Below are 13726 nucleotides of genomic sequence, written 5' to 3'. Positions count from 1 at the left end.
TCCTTCCTTCCCTCCCTCCCTTGATTCCCTCCCTCTCTCCCTCTCTGCCCCCGTCTCTCTTTCGTTGTTTTTTGTTTCTTTCTACATAAGATCTCACTCTGTCATCCAGGCTGCAGTGTAGAGGCGCAATCGCAGCTTACTGTAGCCTAGAACTCCTAAACGCAAGTGATTTTCCTGTCTCAACCTCCTGAGTAGCTGGGACTATAGGTGTGTACCACCATGCCGCACTAACTAAAAAAAAAATTTTTTTTTTTTTTTTTATAGATAGGATCTCACTATATTGCTCAGCTGCTCTCAAACTCCTGGCCTCAAGTGATTCACCTGCCTGGGCCTCCCAAAATGCTGGGTTTACAAGTGTGAGCCACTGCACCTGGCCAAGACATTGTTCTTTCAATATACATAGCTGTACCACAAACACTACTAAATAAATCAGAAAACAACCTATGGTCATTTAATTCAGTTAAAGATGCCTTTCTTGAGAACCTAATATATATACAAATCAAAATATCCAAGTTTTTCCATTAAAAATATCTGATTAAAGCTGTAATTCTTATGTGTGGGAACTTTTAAGAAAATATCAATCTGATCTCCATCCAAACCAATTAAATTAATATCCCTGGAACTTAATATTGTTTAAACAACTAAGAGGTGATTCTAATTTGCAGCCAGAATTAAAAACCACTAGGTTAAGGAAGCAGGATATAAAGTACAGAGGCCCAAAGTAGAAGAAAGTGTGCACATGGGGTCGACATTGCTTAGGGGGTCAGATGGACCAGGTCAGAGTCTCGGTACTATTGTTACCTAGCTGTGTGATCTTACACAGTACGTTTATCATCCCTCACTTTCAGTTTCTTGAACTATAACTTGGGATAGTAATGGCTCAAACTCATATAGGGTTGTTCCGAGGATTAAATGAGGAAAAGCATGGAAAGCACATGGTAAATATTCATCAAATGTTAGCATTATTAATAGAGACATTAAGCACTGCAAAATCTAACCAGACAAACTATGAATTAAACACGTCTTGTGGGATGGAAGGTAGGTTGCAAACATTTGATGTGGACCTGGAAGGAAGATAATATTAATCCGAAGGCAATTGCCATCACCCTTGGCACAAATTGGCTTAACACAGCTTGGGGTATGATTGAATAGTGTGTTTTTGTTTTTGTTTCTTTAATCCTTGATGGAGAAAAGGAGCCAAAGTAGTAGATTTAGCAGAAAGGATTTTTGGCTACCGTTGATGGGTTCTGAAAGAGTTCATTGGATCTTTCACGTCCTGAGAAAGGAGCTCCCCTGAAACCATAATAAACCAGCCAGGCTATACTGCATAAACAGTCCCATTTACTGTTAGTATATAAACATTGCTTTGGCATTAATATAGAAAATATGAATCAGAGGGTCCTATTCATAAATACAATATTTGGATAAGAAGAAAAGCCACCATAGAGTTAATTTGCCCGTAAAGTCAAAGGGAAAAAAGAGGTGGAAGTAGAAATTCTGCTGTCAGTTTCAAGTAATACTTTGGATACATAGCAATTATCTGGTTAATCTGGTCAGTGTGGAAAAATTCAAGAACTCTTTCAAATTGGCTAGCCACACTAACCAAAGTATTCAAACAAGTAACAAATCTACTTTGTAGTGGGGAGAGGGGTACTGTTAAAAATATGTAACAAAATGGTACAGTATAACAAAAATGGTACAGTTTAGAACTAACAATCAGAGCAGATAATTGCCCAAGCAGACCCAATGTCAACTGTAAATATATGGTTCATCTGTACTTAGTGTACCCACTGACTATCAGCTTTAAGGTGGATAACATCTCTTGTCTCTTTTTCCTTAGCACTCTTTCATGAAAATTAACTCTTCAAGATATGTTACCTAAATATTTAGTGATCCCAGCTGGTTTTACGTACTCATCATTTTAACCACTTAACAACAACAAACATTATTTTTGATTGCAGAGACATCTGAAGAAAAAGAATTTTAATGCTCTGTGTCCTTTCAAAATAGATCATTTAGAATACTGTTAAGATTGTTTTGCCAGGCATGGTGGCTCTCACCTGTAATCCCAGCACTTTGGGAGGCCGAGTCAGGTGGATCATGAGGTCAGGAGTTCAAGACCAGCCTGGCCAAAATGGTGAAACCCCGTCTCTACTAAAAATACAAAATATTAGCTGGGCATGGTGGCAGGCACCTGTAATCCCAGTTACTCGGGAGGCTGAGGCAGGAGAATCACTTGAACTCAGAGGGCAGAGGTTGCAATGAACCGAGATCACACCACTGTACTCCAGCCTGGGCAACAGAGACTCTGTCTCGGAAAAAAAAAAAAACAAAAAAAACTGAGAAAAACAAATTACATAATTTGTTCAAGTTTGTACCACTCGCAAATAAAGGAGCTAAGCTTCAAACCCACATAGCTGGACTGCAGAGCCCACACTCTCGAATATTATGCCTTACTGCCTAAACACAAAGGAGAATTTAATAAATGAAAAGTGTATTTCAAATCACTTTCAAAGTCCAGGTTAGTCAATATATCCTACCTGGTTAAAAAATAGCAATGGAACCCTACCTCACATTTATTTAAACAAATTAACACCAGGTAGATAATATATTTAAGTAAACAAAAATTTAAAATAAAGATCAGGTATGTTACAAATAGTTCTGGTGCCACAAAAGAAATAGCACTCGGATATAAAATTTTCTTTTTTTCTTCTAAGCAAGGCAATTTACTTTTATAGAAGGGTGCACCCTCACAGACGGAGCAATGGTGAGCACAAACCTGGCCAAGGGAGGGGAGGGGGTTTTTATCCCTGACGTCCGCGGCCCCTGCGTTCCTCTATTGGCTAGGGTTAGACTGCACAGGCTCAACTAATTCCAACTGGCTAATTTAAAAAGGGTGACAGGGTGAGTGGTTTGGTGGGGAAAATGGTAATGGAAGGAGTCAGTGTGGAGAATGAGCCAGGGTGGAGCAGGTGATTGGAATGAGCCAGGGTGGGACAGGTGATCAGAATGAGTCAGGGCGGAGCAGGTAATCGGAATGAGCCAGGGTGGGACAAGTGATCAGAATGAGCCAGGGTGGGGCAGGTAATCAGAATGAGTCAAGGTGGAGCAGGGGATCGGAATGAGTCAGGGCAGAGCAGGTAATTGGAATGAGCCAGGGTGGGACAGGTGATCAGAATGAGTCAGGGCGGAGCAGGTAATCGGAATGGGCCAGGGTGGGACAGGTGATCAGAATGAGTCAGGGTGGAGCAGGTGATCAGAATGAGTCAGGGTGGAGCAGGTAATCGGAATGAGCCAGGGTGGGACAGGTGATCAGAATGAGTCAGGGCGGAGCAGGTAATCGGAATGGGCCAGGGTGGGACAGGTGATCAGAATGAGTCAGGGTGGAGCAGGTGATCAGAATGAGTCAGGGTGGAGCAGGTAATCGGAATGAGCCAGGGTGGGACAGGTGATCTGAGTGAGTCAGGGTGGAGCAGGTAATTGGAATGAGCCAGGGTGGGACAGGTGATCAGAATGAGTCAGGGCGGAGCAGGTAATCGGAATGGGCCAGGGTGGGACAGGTGATCAGAATGAGTCAGGGTGGAGCAGGTGATCAGAATGAGTCAGGGTGGAGCAGGTAATCGGAATGAGCCAGGGTGGGACAGGTGATCTGAGTGAGTCAGGGTGGAGCAGGTAATCGGAATGGGCCAGGGTGGGACAGGTGATCAGAGTGAGTCAGGGTGGAGCAGGTAATCGGAATGGGCCAGGGTGGGACAGGTGATCAGAGTGAGTCAGGGTGGAGCAGGTAATTGGAATGAGCCAAGGTGGGACCGGTGATCTGAGTGAGTCAGGGTGGAGCAGGTAATCAGAATGAGTCAGGGTGGAGAAGGTGATTGGAATAAGTCAGGGTCAAGTAGGTGATTGCAAAAGGTTGCTTTATGTGTAAGTTAAGTTTAAAAGTAGAAGGCAAAGAAGAACATACTGACTTACTGATTCTTTGAGGAGAAATTTAGAACTCATATCTAACAGATAGATCATTGCTGCATGATTTTTAACAACAAAATCAAAATATCCATTAACTAAGGATTCGATTATAAATTGGAGTACATTCATACTGTGGATTACTGTTCAGTTATTTTAAAAATCGAGGCAGCATTATTTATACAACAGTGAAATGTGATGCAAAACATCATTGAACATAAAAAGGAACAGAACATTGTGTGTAGTGTGCTATCATTTGTTTTAGACGTGTGAGTGGTCTGAGTGCAGATGCATAGATGATCTTTAAAGTATGCACGGGAAGGCCGGGCATGGTGGCTCACGCCTGTAATCCCAGCACATCGGGAGGCTGAGGTGGGTGGATCACGAGGTCAGGAAATCGAGACCATCCTGGCAAACACAGTGAAACCCTGTCTCTACTAAAAATAGAAAAAATTAGCCGGGCGTGGTGGCAGGTGCCTGCAGTCCCAGCTAATTGGGAGGCTGAGGCAGGAGAATGGTGTGAACCTGGGAAGTGGAGCTTGCGGTGAGCCAAGATCGGGCCACTGCACTCCAGCCTGGGTGACAGAGCACGACTGTCTCAAAAAAAAGGATGTACAGGAATTAGAAATTAGGCAACAGGGATTGCCTATGGGGAAGAGAACTTGATGGCTAAGGTCCAGGGTGAGAGGAACTTAATGTTTACTGTATATCCTTTTGTGCCTTTTGAGATTTTTACAGTGTACATGCTATTACCCATTCATAAATAATAAAATTTAAAACCAACAAGTACAAGTGAGGATGTTTTAATCATTCCCTGCGTAATGCTCTCTCTGCCAGGTGAAGTAAGCAACTTTTGTGAAAACACAAAGAATAGTGAAGTTTAGAAGAAAAGAGTGGTGGAGAAAAAAAATAATGAATTTTTAAGGCTTACTTTTCTTCAGGTCATCTTGTCTTTTAACAAACTATGAACATTAAAGTTATTTAGAAAGTAACACATATTTGAGATAAGAATAACGATAGTGATAACAGCCAACACAATTGGTGTTTACACTTAGACGGACACATTTTAGTGCTTTGCGTACATTTATTTATTTAAGCCACACAGCAACTCTACATGCTGTGTGTGCGTGTGTATTATTATCCGCATTATTCTGAAGAGTAAATCTGAGTTTCCATTTGGTTCATCCCTCACAGCATTTCCACCAAATGAAGAGTCACAGAGTAGACAGGGGAAGATGACAAAGCCATCTGGTCACATTTCTACAGCCAGTCCCCAAGGCAGAGTTTTCCGGGACGACATCACCTCCCACAACTGGAATGATTCCAGAAGCACAAGGTCTTGCACTGGTTACAAGATGATGATGGTCCATGGGGTGGCCGCCTGTGAGCAAATGTCAACATTCAAAGACAATGTTGCTGATGGTGCAATTTCCTGCTTTGAATACCTCACATTCCTGCATGTTCACCGGGAGGGCTGAACTAAAGATTCATCCAGGACCATACACTGATTACCATGTGGTGGAGGATGTGTGAAGATGGAAAGGGCAATTAAGCACTCTGCTGACCGCTGATTATTATTTTATAGTGGTAACAGTTGTCCCACAGGGAAAGCTCTAAGCATGGCATTTTGAGAAAATTCCATGCCAAAATATAATTGCTCCACACCTCTATCCTAAGTGACCGAAACTCCATAGGAAGGAAGCATAGTTGCCTTCTGTCTGCTAGCTGCAACTTTTTAAATGAAAATAAAATGAAATATATACAGTTATCCCTCGCTATCCATGGGGGATTGGTTCCAGCATCCCCACAGATACCAAAATCCACAGATGTCCAAGTCACTGATATAAAATGGTATAGTATTTGTATATAACCTACACACGTCTTCCAAAATACTTTAAATAATCTCTAGATTACTTACAATACCGAATACAATGTGCTTAGTTTTTATGCTGTGTTTTAAAAAATGTTTTAATGTATTGTTATTTTTTTCCCAAATATTTTCAATTAGCTGTTGGTTGAATCTGTGAATGCAGAACCTGCACAAATAGAGAACTGACTGTGTGTGTGTGTGTGTGTGTTGTATGTGTATATATATGTATATGTATGTATGTGTATACATAGATACATATATAGTTAACATTTAACAAATAAGGTGAATCATATTAAAACAGCAAACACATAGGATTCAATCAGTTATTTGTTCTAAGCCTTACTATGCCTCTTAGTAACTCTGTGCAGCCAGGCAAGATTAATCTGTTTCTCATCTGTAAAATGGTGAAACTAATTCTCATTTCTTAGGGTTGTAGGGTGAGTTAATACACGCACACACCACACACACCACACGCACACACACATCACTTGATACAGAATCCAGTTAAATGCTAAAGCATGCAGTTAAATGTTCCACTAACATCAGTTTCCTCCCACACTTTCCTACCAATTAACCCCATCTTCTTGGCAGGCAGTGCAAGAATACTTTGCTGAAACCAAATTTGACCACCTTGCCTGGAACTGGCTTTTTGTGCAGTGACCACCCACACTCTCTTTTGCACTCCACTCCCCTGACCCTTGACCCAGTCTGCTCACTATAGTTCACAGCATGACGAGCCAATCTCACAATGAAGAGGGACATTTCCTACCTTTGAGAAAAAAAAAAAAAAAAAATGGGCAGAGAACCAGCAGACTTGTGGTGCCTTCCATTTCCCATCTGTAAATTTCTCAAAATCCTTTCCAGTAAGCAATCTCTTAGGGCTCATAATGTGATTAATAGTATTAAGTGTCTCTGTTGTCTTGAGCATTTCAGATGCAAATCTTTCTTAATAATGTACAGTCATTGTATTATGGACGGGAGACAGTTTGATCAGGCTCCTCTCTCTTCTCATGCATGCTAGAATCTGAGCGGGCTTACACGAATCCATCAGTCAATCAACAAGTAAAAGTTTTGCTTCATTTCAGCAATGAATTAATAGGGTTGCTGTGGATTAAATCCAAGTGTCCCCTCTGGAATCCAGAGACCTCAAATCAGCAGGGCTAGATAGAATTCACATCAGAGTGGCTCTTCCTGGGAGCCCTATACAAAATGATTATCAATTTTATATTTGTCTGAAATGCCACGCTGTCAAGTTGAATCTTAAAAGTGCAAATATAAGTGACTACCATTTTCTCTCTGCAAAACTTGTTTCAGTATCACTTACCCTATTGGTGTTGTCATTTTCTTGAAACGTGATTTCCAAACTGTCCAGTCCTGACAACTGTGCCTCCCCTCTCCACTCCCTGCCCATTGACAACAAACTCTGCAGGATCTCACAATCACCTAGAACCACATGCCCTTGTCTGGGCATCCACTATCTTCCTTCCACTCACTGTCAGCTGCATTAAAACGGGCCAAGCCAGTGTTCAGTCACCCTCTTTATCTGCCTCACCATTCCTTCCTCTGCCTATTCATGCTGCTGCAGAGCTCTGGACCAGCTTCCTGTAATCTCCTGGAGGGGGAAATTTCTCCCTTTAGCTTGGCCTCCCAAGCCTGGTTGTTTTGGGTAACTGATTTCCTCCTCTCTCCTCATTAGGGTTCACATAGCTTCTTTGTTAGCCTGCTAACCTTTCTCCACCAGTGAGGAATTTCTTCTAAGCCCTAGGATTTCAGTGTGCTCCTATGCTTCCTGCTGTTGGAGTGCAGAATTTCCTGAGCCAGGGATGTATACGGTTGAGGCACTGCTGGGCTCTATCCTGACTGTACCTCATAGGGATCATCCTACTCTTTGTACAGTACATCACATTTGTATCCCAGGGCACTGAGTTCTGTCCCTACTTTGACATATCATTTCCTTAATTCCCCAAAGCTGAGAAAAGTGGAAAATCCTCCATTCTCCATAGTACTTTTTTTTTTTTTTTTTTTTTTTTTTTTTTTTTTTTTTTTTTTTTTTTTTTTTTTTTTTTTTTTTTTTTTTTTTTTTTTTTTGAGACGGAGTCTCGCTCTGTCGCCCTCCAAGTAGGCCTCTCCTGCCCCCACCGGCTAGTTTTTTCGCTCGCTCCGTTTTGACTTGGGAGTGGTCCTTCTCCTTCAATTCCCCATCTGAAGGATTTAGTTTAATACAAGATAAATAACTAGAAAAGCAAAATGTTGTATGAGGTGTAGTCTTCCAACTGAGATCTCTTCTGAGTGCCCTATCAAAAATATTAAATAATTCAAAAATAAAAGGATTAGCAGAAATACTCGTGAGGGTAAATTCTCTGATCCTTTTTGTTTTTGATGGAGGAGTGTAAGTAGACACTGTTAACGATTTAAAGGATGAATGTGTATATGCGAGATCTCCTGAATAGTAACTAGAAAATGACCACAGACATAAGTTAATTTTAAATCTGAGAAGGGCTGGTCTGATGGTAGTGGGTTATCAGAATTTATTAACATTAGTGTCACTAAAGTTGGTATAAAACCCCCGATTGCTAAATTTGACTGGCTAGAAAAAATAAATAAATCTGAGAAGGTAATATTTACCAGCGAAGAGCCAAAGGAAAATACTTAATTTCTCACATGGTCAGATAACAGGAAATCCGACCCCTTTAATCCCTGCCTTACTACCTTCAGTTTCCCGACCTCCTCACTATATACCCTGATATAGCCCAGAATGCCAAGGAGTTTACTAGAATTTCAAGGAATTCTCAGTTTTCCAGCTTTATTTCTGGAGCACGGACTCAGACGCACCTCTTTTGATGACCTTCATTGCAGTTGCAAAGCAGCTATCCTTCTTCCAAAGGTAGAGCTAGCTGAATTCCAGGCGTTCTAAAAGGTTCTCTGTTGAATATGGCATAGCCACAAGGTTGAGGCATACAGTGGTTGGTCATGACCAAGGCCAAGGACCTAAGACTGGGCCTTCACTCCAATTCCTGCCCAGTCCCTGGCAGTACATTAAGTTAGACTTGCTCTTCCCTAATACATTGCTCATTTAGGAGTTCCCACAACCAAGTGACAATGAGTTGAACATATTAGCCTTCAGACACATTTTTTTCAGGCTACGAGACTGCCCCCAGGATGCATGCTCATCTCAGCACCCATACTCTGGGAGCTCCTGAACCACAAGACTTCAGTGTGGCAGCCCGGAGCTTCCTCTCTTTCTATTCTCTTGAAAAATTTATTAGGAGGACTCCACTGTTCTTCCCTGTTCCTGGGCCTTGGTTAAGGATATTATCTTCATCAAAACAGGTTTCCTTAACTTTGAATCTAAGAGAACAGGAGCTGGAAATCTGCTTGTAGACATCTGGACAATTGCCACATGAATTATTCACTCCTTTACAGTAAACTAAAAGCTCTGATTATTTATAGTTTCTACAAATTCCAACTCAGTGAACTGCCTACTGTGTTCTAAACCATGAACTCCTTGTGAACTTCAGGTCTTGTTGACTTCTATATCCGATGCTTACTGCCCCCGGTGCAGAACAGTGTTTGGCAAATACTAGTTAGATGGATCTGATGCCCAGAGGTCTCCTGCCCCTTCTAGGTAGTGGTGGTCTCCTCCAAGTCTCTGTTGGAGTTTCCCAACTAATCTGGATTCCGCCACTCATTGCTCACTGCTGTTCTAGGCCACGCCATTACCCTCAAAGGATGTTCTCCTGACGGGTCCTACACCTGAGCTATTCTTTGCAGGTGAGGTCAGGTGTGCTGTACTCTGACAAATAGGTATATTCTAAGCGTTCCATGAATAGAAGCTCTTGGCTCATCAAGAAGGTGATGACAGCTTTTCCAGGCATAGCCTTCTCATTACCCCCTTCTTAATGTTAAGTGGGCTGTGTGGAGTGGACTGTGTTATGTGAACAGATGAAGCCGGCCCTGCATCAAGGTTTGCAGCAACCAGCTTGCTTCCCTTCTCACCACACTTTCTCCCCCCAGAATCCATGCTGTCTGGGGCCACTTCCAGCACAGCTTCCGCTTCCTGTAGGCTAGAAAGAAAAATGATCTCGCTTGCCTTCAGGTTATATGTTTATCAGAAGACCTTCAGCAAAAGAGGAATGGAAAATGCCCTAGGTAAACTGAAGTTGGACTTCCAAATGAAAACTGTGTTACAGTTGTATTTGGACAGCCACTTAGCTTGAGGAGGAGCTGCCTATAGATAAATGATGTTCAGGTGTGCTGAGATTAAACTGAGACAGATTCTGCATCATTTGTTGGTTTGGGGTCAGAGACAAAATTAGGGACTGTATTTTATAATATTGAATATCTGGTCACTTAACGTTAGTTTGGATTGGTGTGTAGTTTCACAGGCCTCTGGGAAGTATTGTCCTTTTCAGTCTCACAAGCATATTAGTAATACTGCCAACTGTACCATCATTTTAAAATAAAAAAGGTACAGTGCTTGACTCTAAGAATTTAACATCAAACAGAAGAGAACAGAAAAATTTTAAAATAAGGCATTGTGTTTATGACATTAGGAATGGAAAAAAAGAAAACAAAACAGAACAAAAATGAACTAACAAATATTAGTCATCTGGTAACTAAAAAATCCAGGCTTTTGTGTTGTTGAGCATCATAAGTTTCTAAATAATACCATCCTACTTGCCCAATGGCTGCCACACTCTTGTCAACGACAATATTTATTTCCATTTAAAAAGTAAATATTTCCTAACAAAGGGCATAGGATTGAATGATATAGCTTTGTCTCCACCTGCAGGAATAAAGAGAATGAATTCTTATTCATTATTTGAAAATATGTAAGACCTCTAAGATCATCATTAAAAATATGAGGTGAAATCAATACTCGAGCTTTACTAATACATTCTTCTATAATGAAGTAATTGGATCAAAACAGGGTCAGTTTAAAAAAGACATAATTAATGTGAACCACTATACTCGTTTTTTTAACTTTTTGCTGAACTGTGATAGAAGTATACAAAAGTTCACAGTCATCAATATACAGCTTGATGAATGATCACACAATAAACATACTTGTCTAATCATCATCCAGATCAAGGAACAGGACATTCACAGCACCCTTGAAGCTCCCTCAAGAGTCACACTTACTTTTCAAATCAGGATTCAAAGTCCTTGTTTTTAACCTATCCATCAGTCACATCCCATGGGAAAAAGGCATCTTACGGGCATGTGAGCCACAGACTGCAGACATCCTGTTCCCCGCCGAGCACCGTGGTCTAGGTGTTGCCCCTGAGAAGCCCATCGCTAGGCCTCTGTTGTGATGGGGGGAGGCAGCCCCCAACTTCCTGTGGCTCCTTCTTCTACTGTGGCTCCAAACACAATCAGCTTGTGCTCATGTTCAAGGACAGGTGTAGCCCTCATTTTCATTTCATCCTCAGTCTGGATGAACATGAGGAGAGATTGAGGTTATCTCCTCATCAAAACACATTTCTGGTGCACTTCTTGAAGATCCATGACACACAGTATTTAGGGAGGACTCCTGTCTGACCTGGACAAGAGTAGGGCCACCCACAGGTTACTACAAGCAGCATGTCCAACATTCTACACCTCCACCAAGGAAGAAATTAAACTCTTTTGCTTATTACCCAAACTACAACTTCTAACTAAAATAGATCTGCATCTGCTTTAGGTTATCTTAAGCTTCCTGTTGTCCAGTGTCTTGAAATGATTATTTCATAGTTTTTTCAGATTTTTGGTTGTTTCAGACATAAGGGTACCTCTAGTCCCTGTTACTCCATATTGGCTGGAAGCAGAAATCTGAAGAGTTATGCTCTGATGGCCCTCTGGCCTCTTGAAAAGAGCAAGGTTTCTAGAAATACAAAGCATCTGATGATTCCTAGGATTTTCTGTACAATGGGTAATGTTTTTCCCTTTACCCAATATGTGTAGTTGCTTGTTCTGTGACCACAAAGCCTGTAGATATTTTCAGATTTAGATTTAAAATCAATGAACGATATCATTTCCCACTGATTCAGCTGGGAAAGAACAAGTTCACATTGTAAGTTAACAACCCAAGGGAAAGGGTATGAGAAGAGAGGAAATCAGAAAGAAAATTATAAAACAACCAAATATAACAGGTTTAATTTTCTTCCCATAAAGTATTAATTAAAATCATTTGTTAGATTATTTCTAATATTTGTTAAAATTATTTGAAAAATATATTTGGATGTTTGTCATTCAAAGAGTTAAGCCAGGCTCCATGGGGGAACTTGGGACTGGTGACCCTGCCAGGTGCTTTTGGTAAAAGGGAGGTAACAATGTGTCTAGTGCATACATATTGTGGGCACACTTCAGCTATTCAAACCCAGACAGAGGAAATGGGGGAATTGGGGTGGGAGAGGGATGGGGCTTAGAAAATGAATAAAAAGAGAAAATGGCCCAAAACTCTTTGCTGTGGCTCTTCATGCAATGAAAGCCTGCATTGTGTCAAGCTGTGAGTCAAAATAAGAAGGTTATTCAGCTATCACAGCCTGCATCTAAAATATGAAATAGTTCTATTCCAGCCATTTAGTTTCTCATACTAAAAAAAGAAAAAGAAAAAAAAAAAAGCCCTCTTCATTTGCTCCTACTTTTTTCTGCAGCCCACAGTCATTTCATATTTTCAGGGGAAAAACAAATGTTAACTTTTAAAAACCTCTCTTCTCTAACCTGTCAACTGATTTTGCACGTTCCAGTGAATTGGGATGAATGCTTGGACCTAATTTGATGTTTGCCAAAAAAAAGTCCTCCAGCCCTCTAATAAGCGCCCATGTATTATGTGGGTAGCAGCTCTCACCTCCCCTTCTCTTCTCTAAAACGGCTCCCCTCTGCATCCTTGTCCCCACCCCCAGGCCCTTCACCTCCATTTATTTTCCTTGGATAAGAGTCTCACAGTGAATAGGAAACATCTTTAAGAAGGGGAGAGGAGTTGTGAAAGAGATTTAGAGGCCAAATGGGGCCGTTGGAGAAAAAAGAATTCAGAACCGTTGATATAACTCAATGGCATTCACTGTTGCAGAGAGTAATGAACTTTTTACTTAGTTAGCAACAGTTCACCCAATGTCCTAGACTAATTTGAGGCCATTTTCCAAGAAGAAAAGAAAGCTATGCGGTTCACAGCCACGCATCTGTGCACAGTGCCGAGAGCCACCGCCATTCCTCGTGCAGATTTTTGTGCAAGGAAAAGACTAGCTCTTATCTTTGTTTCTCTGCCTGGTTCCTTGTGTGGCATTTTTTTCATATGCATAAACACAACGGGAAATTAAATGGCTCATAATCCATTCTGAAAGGTAAATTTTGCCTGAAAAATTATGTGCTATAACTTGAAAATAATATTCTATGTCCAGATGTCCTCAGACCTCCCTAAATAATAGAGTGTATATAAAACATCCAAGCATTTATCCTAAAGCCGAGTCTTCTATTCAGTTGGCTGAAAGTGTAATACACTGAGAACCCATGAGGTTTCTTGTCTCATTTATTCCATATTAATATGGATGTTGGGCCAAAAATAGTATTTTTTACTTCTGGTATTAATAAATTAATAAATTACTTCACCCCAGACATTGCCTTTAAATAGAAGAGACATTTCTTTCAGGGAAGGGCCAGCTGCCGGGGCATGCATGCCTGAGGGTAACATTTAGACTACTGGTGGTCTTGCCTTCCTTGGTGCCAGCCATCATGTTGCTCTGTATATTCAACAGCAAAGTTCTGAACATTTAAATTTAGTTTGGTCAGATATCAGGAGCTGGGATATTCTGATCCTATCAAACATCTTCTTTTCTCTTTTTGAAAGCAAACTTGTTGGTGTGACAGCTGTACTTGAGAAAAGTAGGCAAAAAAGTAGATTTTGGTTTCTAGTTTGAA

The sequence above is a fragment of the Macaca thibetana genome, chromosome 17, assembly GCF_024542745.1.
Source record: "Macaca thibetana thibetana isolate TM-01 chromosome 17, ASM2454274v1, whole genome shotgun sequence".
NCBI lineage: Eukaryota > Metazoa > Chordata > Mammalia > Primates > Cercopithecidae > Macaca > Macaca thibetana.
The sequence above is the reverse complement of the archived record's forward strand: the minus strand, read 5'-3'. Positions refer to the sequence as shown.